Below are 5,424 nucleotides of genomic sequence, written 5' to 3' on the forward strand. Positions count from 1 at the left end.
AATTTTTTCTTCAGTTCTTTCAGTTTGAGAAATGCCGAGCGTGTTCTTCCCTTTTGGTTTTCAGACTCCAGGTCTTTGCACATTTCATTATAGTAGTTGGTTTTGTCTACTCAAGCTGCTCTTTGAAATCTTCTATTCAGCCCTTTTACCTTTTCATTTCCTCCATTTGCTTTAGCTATTCTCCACTCAAGGGCAAAGTTCAGAGTCTCTTCTGTCATCCACTTTGGTCGTCTCTTCTTTTCTTGTCTTTTTAGTGACAGATGTTCAATGTCATTAATTATTAAAGAAATACAAATCAAAACCACAATAAACTATCACTTCACATCTATTAAGATGGCACTGACTTAGAAAATGAAATACTACAGGTGTTGTTGAGGATACTGGAAACTGGAAACCTCATCCACTGCTGGTGGAATTGTAAAATGGTAAAGCCACTGTGGAAACAGTGTGGTAGTTCCTCAAAAAGTTCAATACAGAATTACCATCTGAAATTACCAGCAATTTCACTGTTAGTATATATCAAAATAATTGATAGTAGGAATGCAAACATATATTTCCACACCAATATTCACTGCACAACTATTCACAATAGCCAAAAAGATGGAAACAACATGATTGTTCATCAGAGGATGAATGGATAAATAAAATGTGCTACATACATACAATGGAATAATAAAAAGTCATGTCCTAAAACATGCTACAACATAGATGAAGCTTGAAAACATAACGCTGAATGAAATCAGTCAAAAATGAACAAATATTGTATGATTTCACTTATATGAATGTTCTAGAATAGGCAAATGTATAGAGATCAAAGGTTACTTTAGCCTATAAAGGTATATAGAGAGGGATAATGAGAGAGAGAAGAAAAGGGAGACGCAATGCTTGGGAACACTGAGTTTCTGTTTAGGGTGATAAAGAAACTTGGGAATGGATAATGGTGATGCCTGAACAAAATAGTAAACATAATTAATGTCACTGAGTTATCATGTAAAGAATGTTGAGATGGCAGATGTTTCATTACCTATATATTTACCACAGTAGTTAAAAAATATATATCTTGAAAGTAACCAGACAGAAACCACATATTACTACTTCTGTTTCTCTGGAGGAAGCTGACTAATACAATGAATTAAGCAAGACTGCTAAAAACTAGGTCAGTGTACAAATATACTGTCACACACAGCATAGTGTGCATTCAGACACCTGACCTCATGTATATCTATGGTCCCAGAAGGTTATATAAGTAGTCCTTATGTTACATTTGACTTAAGTACAACCTATCGTTATAAACCAATCCCTGTAAAGCTTATTATATTAAAAATTTGAGGCACATACTATAGTTCAAAATAAAAAAATTGACCCTATTTTGTGACATGTGTGTGTCCTGGTTCTCTGAAAAAAAAAAAAAAGAAAAAACTTACTGCCATCTGACTCATAGTGACCCCCTTTGGGTTTTCAAGGTGGTAAATCTTTACGGAAGTAGATTGCCCAGTCTTCCTTCTGGAGAGTGGCTGGTAAGTTTGAAACACCAACCTTCTGATTAGCAGTCAAACACCTTAGGCACTATGCTACCAGTGCTGCTATAACAGAAATATGGTAAGTGGATGGCTTTAACAAACAGGGATTTATTCTCTTATCATTTAGGAGGCTAGAAGTCCAAATTCAAAATGCCAGCTCTAGGGTCTGGGGGAAGGCCACTTGAGCTTGGGTTTCAGTTTTCCTTCTTATTCCAGGCTCACTGGAGCTACAGGCATCTCCTAACTCAGGCAGCTGCTGGCTGCTGAGGCTGTTGAGGCCAAAGTTGGCAGGTAAAGTGGCACACCTAAGATCAGCAGGCAATACAGCAGGACAGTAGTTCAAGTCCAGGAACAATCCCAAGATCAGCAGGCAACACAGCAAGCCACTGGCAATGAAGACCAGGCCAAATGCAGGATCCAAATGCGCCAAAAGCTAGAGACCTTCCTCAAAGCTTCTCCATATATACTAGAAGCAGGCCACACCCCGAAGGCAACTACTTAGCTGCTCACAGCAAATTCCACCATGGAAGTGATTACAATCTCATCATGGAGAATAACTACATCCAGCTGCCAAGGCTTCCAAACCACAGCCCAGCCAAGTTGACACACAATCTTAACTACCACATTATGCATCAAAACACTATTATTATTTATTACTGTGAGTCAGATCCTACTCCATCACAGTGAGTCTGTTTTTTTTTTTTTATTACTATGTTAAAAATGTTTCAGTGTATCTGGAGTGTTTCTTTTATGCTTTTATTCATAGAAAGTATACTATATACTATACACTGTTGTTGTTGTTCTGTGCCCTTGAGTCAGCCCCTACTCATAGTGACCCCTCTTGGGTTTCCAAGGCAGTATCACTACGGAAGTAGATTGCTAAGACGGATATTTGACTGACATTAACTGCAAACTAACAACATACAAATTTGACTTAAAGCCAGACTTAGGAACAGAGTTTGTTTGTAAACTGGGGACTGCCTGCATATAATATGGTGTTTGCACAATGTCTAAATCATATAAGATCCTATCTCACACAACATATCATGGACATTGAGGGACGCATGACTCCACATAAATTGGGTGTGCAATATGAAAGGAAAGATAAAAGATGAGTAGAGTCAAATTGAATAAAATTGTGTAAGATGTCTACCTAAAAGTAACAGTATTGAGAAAATAAACAGAGGATTAAGGCATGTTAAAGGAGCCATAGTGGAACAATGGTTAAACTACTAACAGCGTGGGCTAGTAACTGAAAGGTCATTGGTTCAAACACACAAGCAGCTCTGCAGAAGAGAAGACTTATTGATATGTTCCCATAAAGATTACAGCCAAAGAAACACTATAGGATAACTGTATTCTGCCCTACAGGATCATTATGAGTTAAATGAACTCAATGGTATACAGCAGCAACACAAGGCATATTAACACATAAGATCTCAATACTGAACTATTAATCTATTGGCTAAATATAATTCCAACAAAGCTACCTCACAATTTTGTGAAAATGTTTATATAGACACTTAAAGGACCAGTGCAACAGGATATTTTTGATGATGACTTGATTAATTATTGCACTGACTATCAAGAATTAACATAAAACTTAGTAATTGTATTATGTGATATTGGTGCAAGGAAAAACTAGAAAAATGAAACACAGTAGAGTCCCTAAATACACCAAACACAGAAACAAACACACATACCCAAACACTTGATTTATGACAAGGGTGGCACAGAGAAGAATGGAGCAATGACTATCTTTGCTATAAATTACACTCCATCAATTAGATAATAATGCAGGAAAATATGAACTTCACTTCTACCTCACTATGACAAAAATACAGCATCACAAAAAAGAAATTCCCAGATGAATTGTAGCTCTAACTGTAAAAGGTAAAAAGTAATAAATAAATAAAAATAAAGAAATGCAGATAAAAGATACAGCTTACAGATAAATATAAGAAAATATTTTCACAGACTTTGAGTAATTTCTAAAAGAGTTTCAAAACAAGCACTAACACTCCAAAAATGATACACTAGACTGTGGGTACAATAATAGATGTTCATTGAAAAACTCAAAAATAAAAGTGAAAATGTCAGTCATTGAGGAAAAAGAAACTATTTAAATCTCATGAAAACAAGAAAGAGCTTACATTTAAAATATGTCAAAAACTTACTGGAAGGAAAAGACATCTGTTTTGGTTACCTTATGCTGCTCTAACAGAAAATACCACAAATGGGTGGGATGGCTTTAATAAAATTTATTCTCTTACAGTTCTGGAGGCTAGAAGTCTGAGTCCAAGGTGCCAGACTCTAGGGGCTGGGTGAAAGTCCCTCAACCTTGGGCTTCAGCTCTGCCTCTTGCTCCCAACCCACTGCAGCTAGAGGCTTTCTTCACTCAGGCAGCTGCTGGCTGCTGAGGCTGATAGACCCAAGGTCAACAGGTGAAAAAGCAGTCCTGATATTACCAAACCACATGACAGGCCATTGATTCAAGTCCATTAAGAGTCCCAAGACCAGCAGACAACATAGCAGGCTACTAAATGAAAACTTGGCTACATGCAGGGTTCAAGTGTGCCAAAAGCTAAAGACCTTCCTCAAAGTTGCTTCTTAAATATTGGAAGCAGACTGCATCCCTAAAACAGCTACTCAGCTGCTCCAATAGATTCCGCCATGCAGTTAATTTCCAATTTCACCATAGGGAATAACTATACCCAGCTACTGAGCCACTCAAAACCAGGCCCAGCCAAGTTGACACATAACCTTAACTACCAAAGCATCCATATAGGAGAAAGGGACAAGAGAGGTGAATAGGCATTTCATAGAAGAGCTTGTCCTAATATTAATAGCCCATAGAAATGCGTTCAGAAACAGCAATCAGGAAAATGTCTTATTAATATCATATTGATGCTGCTATATAACTATAAATATTTCCAATATTAAAATTCCTCCTGGTACTAAATTTTCATGAAGGCAAGGATCAAGGAGTATGTTCAGACATTACTGGATAAAGTGCATATGTTTACAAAAAACTAGGAAACTCCTGTAGTAATTGAACAAATTTTGACATACTCATCTATCTGTGAACCTGAACTTTAATTCCTACTCATACAGATAATATGTGGACAAATACATACACAAGAATGTACAGAGAAATAATTAATTTCTTGTAACAAGCAAGTATTACAAATAACCCTAATTTTCACACAGACACAGTAAAATGGATCACAAATATTATATTCACATCATATTGCAATGAAAATTAGCAAACTGCAGTTAATTGCAATAGTAAATGTCTCATGTGAGGGAAAGGAGACACACCAAAAAAAAAAAAAAAAAAAAAACAAAAAAAAAAAAAAAAAAAAAACTTATATGATTCCATTTATATAAAATTCAAAAACAAGCAAAGCTAATCTATAATTTTAAAAGTCAGAATGGTGGTTCAGAGAAAGTATGGAGAGAAGACACAGGGACGTGACTACTAGGGGGCTGCAAATGTCTACTTCTTAAACTTATTTGTATGCAACCACCCCCCACCCCCCCAAAAAATCAAACTCATTGCCAGAGTCAGGTTGGACACATGGCAACCCCATGTGTTACAGGCTAGAACTGAGCTTCACAGGGACTTCTGGGCTGTCTGTAGTCTTTGCGGAAGCAGGTCACCAAGCCGTTCTTCTAGGGTAACGGTGAACTGGCAACTTTTTGGTTATCCTATTTGCTACTAGGTCTCTTTTCATGGCTATCAGGTCTTTGTAAATACATGGGTCTATTCACTCTCTAGAAGATCTGGTGGCACAATGGTTAAGCGCTGGACTTCTAATCAAAATGTTGGCAGACAGAACCCATTAGCCAGCTCTATGGAAGAAAGATGTGGCAGTCTGCTTCCATGAAGATTTACAGCCTC

Source organism: Orycteropus afer, unplaced genomic scaffold (genome assembly GCF_000298275.1).
Source record: "Orycteropus afer afer isolate SDZICR_OR568_19922 unplaced genomic scaffold, OryAfe1.0 scaffold00040, whole genome shotgun sequence".
NCBI classification, from domain to species: domain Eukaryota; kingdom Metazoa; phylum Chordata; class Mammalia; order Tubulidentata; family Orycteropodidae; genus Orycteropus; species Orycteropus afer.